Source organism: Apus apus, chromosome 1 (assembly GCF_020740795.1).
Source record: "Apus apus isolate bApuApu2 chromosome 1, bApuApu2.pri.cur, whole genome shotgun sequence".
NCBI lineage: Eukaryota > Metazoa > Chordata > Aves > Apodiformes > Apodidae > Apus > Apus apus.
Window position 1 is genome coordinate 49440883 of NC_067282.1, and position 12198 is coordinate 49453080.

The window sequence follows — 12198 nt, forward strand, 5'->3', positions numbered from 1 at the left end:
GAGACCATAGTGGTGTCTACAGGTATCTAATTAGAGGGTTTATTGAGGTCTGATTCTCATAGTCATAGGCCAAAAGGCAGCAGACACAAATTGGAATGTGACAAATTCTAATTAGACAAAAAGGGGGGAGAGGAGGAGGGGAGCAGTGGAACTGCCTTTGGTATAATCAAGAACGGAAGGAGACTGCCTAGAGAGGCAAGGCTGAGATGTCTTGATTCTTGGAGTTGTTCAGAACTTCTGATGGAGAAGACCCTGAGCAACCTTCAGATGGCTCTGAGTGAGAAGTTGGACTAGTCCATCTTCTGAGTCTCCTGGGGTCTTTTCAAAACAAAGATTTTACAAAAAGTATGATTTTCTAGTGTAATATGAGAACTTCCAAGTTATTCAATGTATCCATAAATAACTGGTAGACATGGTAAAAGACTTGCAGGAAATCCAAAACTTTCTGCAGTGCAAGCTGGATGCCAACTAGGATACAAAGAAGAAAGAACTGAAAAAACTGCCAGGATGATATTTTAATTTCAAAAACCAGGATTTAGATGAAGTGAGCCGTTTACTGTTATTCAGTAACATATGTTGAAGACTGCTGTTGTATTTTTTTTAACAATGGCTATTCGCTGAAGACAAGTAATTTTTAAAAATAATTTATGGAGACTAGAAGTGTATAAATGATGTTGATGTATTCTTTTTTTAAAAAAGGAACTTTCAAAAAACTTAGTATTTTCTAATCTTTAGTTTTCGGTAAAAACTTCTGAGGTTGGGCATTTGTGTGTGGACAAACTATAAAATTGTGTTGAAAATCAAGTTAACATTTATTAGTGACCAGATAATAATTATGCCATGGGTAATAACAATTTCTTATCCAAATGTTATGCTTATGGTGATAGAATGTATCCTTTAAAGAGAAGAATGATATCACAGATTCATTCTTTCATGTATCCCACAGAGATAAAATTGTAATGATTTTTAAGTAATCACTAGAATTATGTGGAACATCTTGTTAATGTGTTCTAGATACACTGATAAACTCTCACACAGCTATATTAAATTTCTAAGTCGCAAAAGATATTCTCAGCAGGTTGTATATTTCAATATTACCATCCATCAAGTTGGTCTATATTTACCTTAAAGGAGAAAGTTAAATGTCAAACCCTCATGATTAAGCTTCTGTTTTGGAGGAAAGACAAGTTCCAAATGACCCAGAACTGCACTTAATGGAAGCCAGAAAAACAAAGGCAATGACAAGTAAACTAGAATTTTTCAAGGATGAATAAAGAAATAAAATTCACCTACTGTGCTTCTTGGTTGTTGTTGTTGTGCTGGGGTTTTTTTGTGAAGAGATACGTTTATTGTGCAATGATCTGCTTAATAGCTCATTAAAGAATCATTTCCTGGGTTTACTTCTATTCTTTATGAGGGTTTCTGCACCTGCTACACATTTCCATTTCTCTGCCTCAGTAGAAATGTCTGAAATTTTTAAATGCCATCATATCATCTCTGTTAAGAAGAGGTAGTACTTCCACCTTAGCCATGCTTTCTATAGAAATCCTTGTGTTATCCCTGATCTCTCAGGAAAAAAAAAAAAAAAAAAAAAAAAAAAGGGGAAAAAGTGGTGATTCTGGGAAACCACTAAGCTGTGAAAATAAAACATGTCTGATGGGGATACTAAGCAGAACTCTAATAATTAGTTTACTGCCCATTAGTAGATAAATGTCCTCTTATAATCTGAACAGAAATCAAGACCAGGAATCAGCGACATACAATTACATTATATACATATGCCTGGAGATCAGTCCCTTGTACTCAATATATTCCTTTCACTTATGGGTAACTTGTTAAAAAAAAGGATAATCAGTACGTGAAAAGATTTCAGAAGAAGGTGTCTGAAGAACTGACATACGAACAAAACTTAAATAAAGGATGTAATACTTGGCAGAAAGATTAAAAAGAAAAATTACAGTAGTGGTACAGAAGAGTGAGAAGGTGCAAACCAGGTGCAAAGAAAATAGAAATAAAAAAACAGATTATTTTTTTTTAAAAAAAAGTTGTTCTAATGAAAAGTTCCCACAGTGAGGTATAAAATGGCTTTGTTAGGGAAGTCATGGAAATTTCATTGCCTTGCACGCTGTAAATAACAATGCTTAAAAGACAAAAATACTCTGGTATTGCATACTGCTTGGCAGGGAGAAGGATGAATAAGCTGAGTACTTCAGTTACTGTTACTGTGTCTACCAATATGGAGAGTTCACAAAATATTACAGTCAGTTACATCTTTCACTAGCATGGTTTCTAATGTAAAGAAAAGAGTAGTTCAGGTGACTAACTACCAGGGTTAACACGCCTTAAGTTACTATCCATTGCAGATACAAGAGCAAATTGTAACTGTGAAGCACTAAGTGGAGATTTACATTAATTCTTGAAAATATTCATTTTTTCAGAAAATACTTGTTCTACTGTCACTAAAAGAGGTAGATAAAAAGTGTCAAACAAACTCTGAAACTCTGAGGTTTATGTCATTTTTTTATTTGAAAAATGCAGTGCCTATCTGTAAGAGCTTTTTTCCAGTTGTAGTCCCACTTTCAATCCCATTTCAAATAGCCCTAGCACAAGATTCAGCTGAACTTCTACTTTCAAAATATCTTATTATACTAAATGCGTATTTCATGGCTCTGCTTATCTCTTATACCAGCCCAGGAAGATTTTTCACTGTCCTTCACATACAATGTTAAAAGATTTTTCCAGTTCCTTATCAGACATTAGATACTGATCACAGGAAAAGATAGTGTGCATAGCAGGAAATATAGGTTTTTCCACTGCTATTAAAGTCTTGATTTTTCCTTATTGCTGTCTTGCTCAAGAACTCAGTGTTTAGCTTATCACTGGGTTTTGGCACAGGAAGAAATTTTTGACACATTAATTTTTGAGAAAATGTTTGAGATTATTCTTCTTTCCCCTTTGGCATAGAGATCATCAAATTTCATACTGCTGAATGTAGAATACTTGCAGTGCCTTTGATGTTTCTTGCTCCCTTTTCACAGAACTTCACAGCTGTGAATTTTAGTCTTTCTTTAAGTATATATATATAGATTTCCTTACTTTGTAGAACTGGAAAGTTCTTTGTGAGCTATGGTAGAATTTAGAGTAGATACTTTATGGACACTTCAGATCAAGTTTTGAGAGGCTGGGTATATGTGATTGCAAAAGACTAAACAATGATAAATTGACACCCTTTTTTTTCATAATTTTAAAAACATTTCCTACTGAAATAATTCCTCATTTTTAGTCCAATGGATCTGTAATTTGTTTTAAAACCTCTTTTTCTAAAGTTCTCCAAGTTTTTGTGTCTCTTTTTTTTTTTTTTTTTCCCCCTTCTCATCCCGGATTCTTGCTTTAGCATTCCCTCCACTCCAACCTCCATCACCTACTTGTTCCTGCCTATCCACAATGCTCTGATTCCATTTATTTAATGTGTTCTTCCAATTAAAAAAAAAATGTGAATATAAGCCTGTCACTGCCTCATTGTCTCTTTTCTTACATGGATATTTGAGAATCTGGTTTTGTCTAATGTCTATAAATATTCTTCCATCTTCTTCTGTTTTCAACCTACCAATGTTGTGAAGACTTCTTACTCCCTTTACATTATATCATTTTCATTCTGATTTCCTTTCTTTTTATTCAATTTCTTTAATTTCATAATTAGAGAACATTTTATTCATGAGACAATTCTAAAATATACATATGCTACTAGTTTTCTTCCCTCTTTCTGCTTCAGTTTATGAAACTATCGCTGTGTCATGGCCTGTATTTCAATAGTTTTTCTTCATGACTTGGGCAAAGCAATTCGACATCCACAAGTTTGTCCTAGCTTAGTTATCCACACCAGCTGAGCTGAAACCATACCCCCAACATGGGCCAGAGATGGACCAGAGAGAAAAGTAATTCTGAAGAGTGTCTGGGAAAATCACAGTTTAGAGACCTATGCCAAACTACCAAATAACAAAGGAAGCACCTGCAGCTACGGGGTCTGCACCGTCCACCCTGATGGTGAGAGATGCCTCCACCCAGACAGAGGTAGGGAAGAGGGAGGAAGCCATGCAGACCACAGGCTGTGGAAAATGCCTAGACCTCTCCTACAGGGCAGGGACTGATGGCAATCCTGCACGTAAAAGGTGTGTGCAAGTGGATGACCTGCAGCAGGTTGCCAAACTGCAGGAGGCAGTGAGAAGGCTGGGGGACATTAGGGAAGCAGAGAGGGTGCTAGACACTCTTTTTCAGGTACATGCTGAGGCAAACCTACAGCCTAACTCCACACATCACATAATCCCAGCAACAAACACAGAAAGGAGGGATGTAAATAAAGAGAATGTGAAAGAGGAATGGATAACAGTGAATGCAAAATCCCAAAGGAAGAACCTTCTCCCCTCCAAACCCAAGGTGCCCCTGCAGAACCGTTTCACAGTTCTGCAGACTGAGGGGAAGAAACTACCCATGCAACATAAGTAGTCAGAGCAGAGGAAGTAAGTCCACTCAGCTCACCACATAACGAGTGCCCAGAAGAAACAGCGACAGGTAATAGTAATAGTAGTGGGAGATTCTGTTCTCAGGGGCACTGAGGGACCCATTTGCAGACCTGATCCACTTAATAGAGAGGTCTGCAGCTTACTGGGGGCTTGAACTAGGGACATTACTGAAAGATTAACGAAATTTGTACATTCTACTTATTACTATCCTCCCTTACTATTTCATGTGGGTACCAATTATACTGTTAAGATTAACATGAAAACTATATGAAAGGATTACAGAGGGCTGGGAGCAGCAGTGAAGGGCTCAGGAGTACAGGTGGTGTTCTCATCACTTCTTCCAGTAAAACGAAAAGGACTGGAAAGGGCTAACAGAATTGGAAAAGTGAATGAATGACTGAAGGAGTGGTGCCATAATCAGGGCTTTGGTTACCTAGATCATAAAGCTCTTTCTGCTAAACCTGGTCTCCTGGGGGCAGATGGGGTCCACCTGTCAGAGAAAGGGGATTCTCAGCTCATTCCTCGCCTACCATGGTAAGGACAGAGCTACTAACAGATGCCCTGGACCTGGAAAAGAATTACAGGCTAACAGGGAAACATGTGAGACTGCTTGGAAGGGGGCACCCCTCAAATGCCTCTCTGCAAATGCACAAAGCATGGAGAATAAACAAGAGGAGCTGCACGTGTTGGCATGTCTGCAGGGCTATGATGTTATTGGGATCACTGAGACATGGTGAGATGGCTACTATGACAAGCATGCAGATGGCTGGGTATAAACTGCTTAGGAAGGACAGAGATAGCAAAAGAGGAGGGGGTGTTGCCCTCTACATCAATGACAAGCTGGATCTCCACCTGGGGATGGATGAGGAGCTAATGGAAAGGCTGTGGGTCAGGATTAAAGGGAAGTCAGGATCAGGAGATATCATAGTGGGCATCTGCTACAGGCCACCCAACCAGGATGACCAAGTGGATGAAGCCCTCTTTAGATAGATAGGAGCTGCTTCACACTTGCAAGCCATGGTCCTCATGGGGGACTTTAGTCACCCCAACATCTGCTGGAGGGACAACACAGCTAAGCACCAGCACTCCAGAAAGTTCTTTGAGTGCATTGATGACAATTTCCTCCTCCAAATGGTAGAGGAACCAACCAGCAAACGAGCTTTGCTGGACCTTCTTCTCACCAACAGAGATCGTGAGTGATGTGAAACTCAATGGGAGACTAGGCTGCAGTAACCATGACACTGTAGAATTCAAGCAAGATCCTTAGGGCAATGAGAAAAGTACAAAGTAAGCTGAGAACACTGTCTATCATATTTGAGAAGTCATGGCAGTCTGGTGAAGTTCCTGCTGACTGAAAATGGGGAAACATAACCCACATTTTCAAGAAAGGGAAAAAAAATCCATTCTCCCCCCAGCCTGTATTTATACCTGTGGTTGTGCAAACCCAGGTGCAGGACCTCGCACTTAGCCTTGTTGAACTTCATGAGGTTGGCACTGGCCCTCCTCTCCAGCCTGTCAAGGTCCCTCTGGATGGTGTCCCTTCACTCCTGGGTGTCAACCACACCATACAGCTTGGTATCATCAGTAAACTTGGATTGTAGATAGCCCAGAGGAAAATGACTTGGGGGTACTGGTGGACCAGAAGTTTAGCATGAGCCATCAATGTGCACTTGAAGCCCAGAAAGCCAACCATACCCTGGGCTGCATCAAAAGAAGCATGGCCAGCTGGTCGAGAGAGGCAATTATCCCCCTCTGCTCTCATGAAACCCCACTTGGAGCACTGTGTCCACTTCTGGAGTCCCCAGCATAAGAAGGACGTAGAACTCCTCCAGTGTGTGCAGAGGATGAATGACCACTTTCTCTCTTTGAAAGAAAACGAGCTTCTGGGTAAAAAAGAAAATTGCTTGTATGATATAATAGACAGAAAAAATGGTAATTATAGGTTTCTTATCCTTTAGCAGAGCCAGTCTCGATCCTGCTCTCAAGGGAGCAGGAAAGACAACATCAGTGAATTTTAGCATCTCCTAGCTGCTTTTTGCATCCAAATAACAGACTCAGCTTTTAGAATATAGCCACTAATTGCATATGGCTAATTAATATTCTTTGAAGGTTTGGGTTGTTTTTTTTTCTTCTTTTCTTTAATTAGTTTGCTTGCATAGCACTGCCCCTGATTCATATTTTATCTTGAGAAAGCACATAAGAGTAAAATTAGTCTAGAGAAAACTAAAAAATAATAAGTTTTTTCTCACCTAACTTCAGGTATCCAGAAGTCTCTCTTTTAGTTATTAAAAATTCTTCTACAGTTAATGAAGACACATAATAGCCCTTCAGGGAATTATTTCTTCCAGTTACAAGTTTTACAACAACGAACAACTTGATGAAGATGCCTCTTTCTCACCAATACCAGTGGAAGCAGCTTCCATCAATAGACACCTAACATTTAGATGGCTAAAATTAGATGAGAAGAATCTTGCCACAGGCAACAAACGTGGTCAAATTCTTTTTTATTCTTTAGATTTTTGATGCCTGAATTTTGACTGCACATGGTGCCTCTGTCTACTCAGAATCTAAAAACCTGGAACCACCTTTTAAAGGTAGGAACACAGAATAAAGAACAACCATGATAAACTTGTGCTATATATTGTAACGGTCATAAGGCAAAAAACACACACACACAAATATTGCCATGGTGTTTCAGAGGTGGTGGTATAATTAAATGTCTAAGTCAATCACGGAGTGTTCTGCTTTGCAAACTTGAGAGGTGATAGTTTAATGTACTGAACAACAATTTATATTAAAATCAGTAAGGACGAGCTAGCCATGATGATTTTGATTTTCAGTTCCTCCATCTGACTAATACAGATGAGGTGTTTAACTAGTTTAAGGTCTCTTACAGACCTTTAAAATCTCATAATAGAACAAAACGTCTTTGCTGGAGAAAATGAAATGTCTCCTATTCCCCACCAAATGGAAAATAAAATAAAAACCACTTGAAGTATATAAAAATACACACCCAATACATATAAAAATCTGAGAGATTCTCATTTTCTAAATATATCATCAATAAAAGAGAAATCTAAAGGCAAGAAGTTTGGCACCTTCCCTGAGGATTTTGCTGATATTACATCTCATTTGGGGGCCTTCTTAAGAGTTCAGTATCCTTTTATTAAAAAAGGAATACCTATCATAAGACTTAAAAAAAAGTGTGTGAAAGGGAAAAGACAGTGTATTGTGTAGCTCAGAGGTGCCAGAAGTAGTCTTTGAACATAGGTTCTATTTTGTAAATTGCTTAAATCCTAAACAGAACATCAATGAAAGAATGAAAAAGAATGAAGTAAAATGTTTGTGTATTTTCATTTAATACACATTGTATGTACTCTGTGAAATATTTTAATTTGTGACTTAAAAAATCCATACAATCCAAAGCATTTACTGTCAGACGACATGTACATATTTGACAAAGTAATTTTCATACTACAGGTGCAATAAAAGGAAGGGAAGTATGAAACTACAGAGAAGGTCACTGTATTGGGTGTAGGTGTCAAGGTTTTGGTAGTGACAGGCTTCAGGGGTTGCCTCTGCAAGGAGAGAATGTGGGCTACGCTGTGATAAACACCAATGGTTGTAGCTGCCTCCAGCCAATCCACCACAGGACATAGCTAAGCCTCTCAGTCGAGACAGTTGTCGTCTGGGAAAAGGGACTTGAGAAAAGGCAAAATGCTGACTGGGAAGGAGGAAAGGAGGAGTACAGCAGGGAGATACTAAAGAAAACAGCATGAAATGAAATGTGAAACAGAACCTAAAGGAGACCAAAGCCATGTGAAGAAGCAGCTGGGGGACTCACAATTCATCTTGACTCTTTAAATAGATCACATTAAATGTAACTTCACAGGATAAAATATGAGGAAATAATCAGCAAATGGTAGCTGATTTTCTCTATGCAAGAAAAGGATGGTGTCTCTAAAGTTGGTATCAAATTCAACATTTGAAGTGTCAGACACAAGGCAGAGAAAAGCCATGGAGAGAGTTGAAACTAATTTAATCTCTAATTCAGTATCTTTACAATCTTAATAAAACCAAAATTATTTGCTACAGCAAGAGGCCTGGAAACAAGTATGTGTGAAGTTAAACCCATCCAAGCAATTTCAAGGTCACTTGAAGAATCAATAGTATATGCTAGGTCCCTCTGCAGAGCCTCCCAACCCTCAAGAAGATGGCTACTCCCACCCAGCTTAGTGTCATCTGCAAACTTACTAAAGGTGCACTCTCTCCCCTCATCCAAATAATCTATAAAGATGTTAAACAGGAGCAGTCCCAGCACTGAGCCCTGGGAAACACCACTCATGACCGGCCACCAACTGGATTTAACTCCATTGAATCAATTCCTTGGACCTGGCCATCCAACTAGTTTTTGGTCCAGCAAAGCGTATGTACATCCAAGCCATAAGCAAGGAACTCCTCTAGGAGAATACTGTGGGAAACCTTGTCAAAGGCCTTGCTAAAGTCAGAGTACAAAACATTCACAGCCCTTCCCTCATCCAATAAGTGGATCAACCTTTCAGAGAAGGATATCAGATAAGTCAAATAGGACCTGCCCTTCATGAACCCATGCTGACTGGGCCTGATCACCTGGTTGTTCTGCATATACTGCATAATAGTATTCAGGATGATCTGTTCCATCAGCTTCCCTGGTACTGAAGTCAGACTAACAGGCCTGTAATTTCCAAGATCATCCTTCCATCCCTTCTTATATATAGGGGTTATGTTGGCTGATTTCCAATCTGGTAATACCTCTCCAGTCAGCTAGGACTGCTGATAAATGATGAAAAGTGGCTTGGTGGGTACCCCCACCAGCTCTTTCAGCACTCTTGGGTGCACCCCATTCGGCCCCAAAGATATGTGCACATCTACATGGTAGAGAAGGTCACTGACCATCTATCTCCTCGTGGATTGCAGGGAGATCACTCTGCTGCCGATCCCTATCCCCTAGCTTAGGGAGTTGGATTCCCTCCATATAACTGGTTCTGCCACTAAAAACGGAGGCAAAAAAGTCATTTAGCAACTCAGCCTTTTCCTCATCCTTTGTCACTACGTGTCCTCATGCATATAATAGGGAATTGAGGGTCTCCCTGATCTTTCTTTTGTTTTTAGTATATTTATAGAAAGTTTTCTACAACTCTCTGATTTCTTCCTTTCAGTCAGTTCTTGATCCACCTTACTGCCTGATCATCAAACCCATACTTGATCAACTTATCTACAAGGATGCTGTGGGAGACGGTGTCAAATGCTTTACTGAAATCAAGATAGACCACATCTACTGCTCTACCATCATCTATCCACCTAGTAATTTCCTCATAGAAGGCTATAAGGTTGGTCAAACATGACTTCCCCTTGGTAAAACCATGTTGACTGCTCTTGATGACCCCCTCATCCTTGATATGCCTAGAGATAGTGCCAAGAACAAGTTGTTCCATCACCTTTCCAGGGATGGAGGTGAGGCTGACTGGTCTATAGTTACCCGGGTCCTCCTTCTTGCCCTTCTTGTAGACTGGAGTGACATTTGCTATCCTCCAGTCCTCAGGCACCTCTCCTGTTACCCATGACTTACTGAAGATGATGGAGAGTGTTTTACATTTCTTTAATAACTTTACTATCCATGTATTCCCTTAAATACTGATCAAATTACTTTTACAGAGATAGCCTTTAGAAATCATATTGTTATTTTTCCATGAAGACTTATGTGGTAAATGAAATTTACTGTGGCAATTATGTTGGGTTTTGTTGTTACTGTCTTTAGTACAGCATGTTGACCTTGGTAGAAATGAAATAACTAGGATATGAACAAAAGAAACATAAATGAATCCTGGCATTGTGCAGCACTAATGTGAAGAGGGGAAAATTAAATAGAAAGTCTTAACCTTCACCTCTAGTTTCTGTTAGAGATACCTGATATAAAGTTTTGTGACTTACATGGAATCTCATTTTCGCCAATGCTATTCAGCCTATATCCAGCATTCCATGGCAGAAGTCCATGAGGCAAGATGTACACTCAGTTTTGGTCTGGTTGAATAAAGGTCCATGGTTTATTGGAACTTAGATTTCTTCCCATTAGAAAAACCAGGTAAGACTATATTGTTTTCTGCTTCACTTTATTAAAATAATAATAAAATTAGAAGACTGGTATTTCTGCCCTGCTGTCATAAGCAGCTACAAATTCTTCAATAATAGACTTTCTATCAATACTTTATCTATTTTGGATCTTGGTTGTAAATATAATCTTTAACAGGAAATTAAAAGCAACAGCAAAGAATTAAGAATCTCCAGACTGCCTACTGATTCAAAATTCAATTAAGTCCTGATTCAATCTTCATTTACTCCACTGCATAATGTTATATCCAGTATTTAAAAGAAAATTTGGCACAAACTTTCAATTTTTTTAATGCACTCACAATATGGTCACTTAGGAAAGGATTAATCTATTTTATCTTGAGTTGCCTCAGAGGTATCCATCTAAGTCCTGTCTTCAACCTGATCTAGTTGAAGATGTCCCTGTTCACTGCAGGGAGGTAGGACTAGAGGACCTTCAAAAGTCCCTTCCAACCATAGGTGTATGAGGTAAGTGGAATAAATCTCTTTCTACTCAGTACTTAGTCACTACATGCTCTTGTTCACATTGGATATTTTTTTTCTCTGTATGTAAAATAAGAGTAACTTTATTAAGAGACTTATTAAAAAAAACACAACACCAAAATTCCTACACAGAAATACACAGGAACATCTTTGTCAGTGTTGTGAAAAAAATCTGTTAAAATCTTACTTTCTAAAAAAGCATGTATACAGTGTATATGTTCTGTGGGAGTCCTGACTCCTGTGAAAGGAAGGCTCTTGATCCACCTAAGGGTCTAGATTATTTGGGATAAAATGAAGGTAGGTCTGGGTTTGTTATAGGTATATTCTTAATCCCTGATTGTTCAGAATAGCGGACCTGTATACTGACTTGGGTTTCTTTCCCATAGGAACCATAAGACATCCTGGAATAGATGTGGATTCTGGAGCACCATCAGGATCTCCTCCACTTCTTGGAAGTATACATTAATATCTGAAGACTTCAGTGACAAATAGCAAAATTTTACAACCTTGGGTATTTAAATTTCTTAAGAGACAATACAGTTAAAAGTGTTGGGCACTAGCTGCATATGCATATTTTCACTAAACAGCAATCAAATTACTTAGGGACCTGGAGGATGCAGTTGCTAAGCTTCTGTCCGTCATATTTGAGAGGTCATGGCAGTCTGGTGACATTCCCGCTGATTGGAAAAAAGGGAACACAGCCTCTATTTTTAAAAGGGGGAAAAAGGAAGACCCAGGGAACTACAGGCCGATTAGTCTCACCTCTGTGCTTGGCAGTATCATGGAGCAGATCCTCCTGGAAAGTCTGCTAAGGCACATGGAAAATAAAGAGGTGATTGTTGACAGCCAACATGGCTTCACTAAGGGCAAGTCACGCTGGACCAACCTGGTGGCCTTCTACAACAAGGCTACAGAGATGGTAGGTGGTGGCAGAGCAACTGGCATCATCTACCTGGATTTGTGCAAGGCCTTTGACACTGTCCCACATGACATCCTGGTCTCCAAACTGACAAGGCATGGATTTGACACATAGACCACTCACTGAATA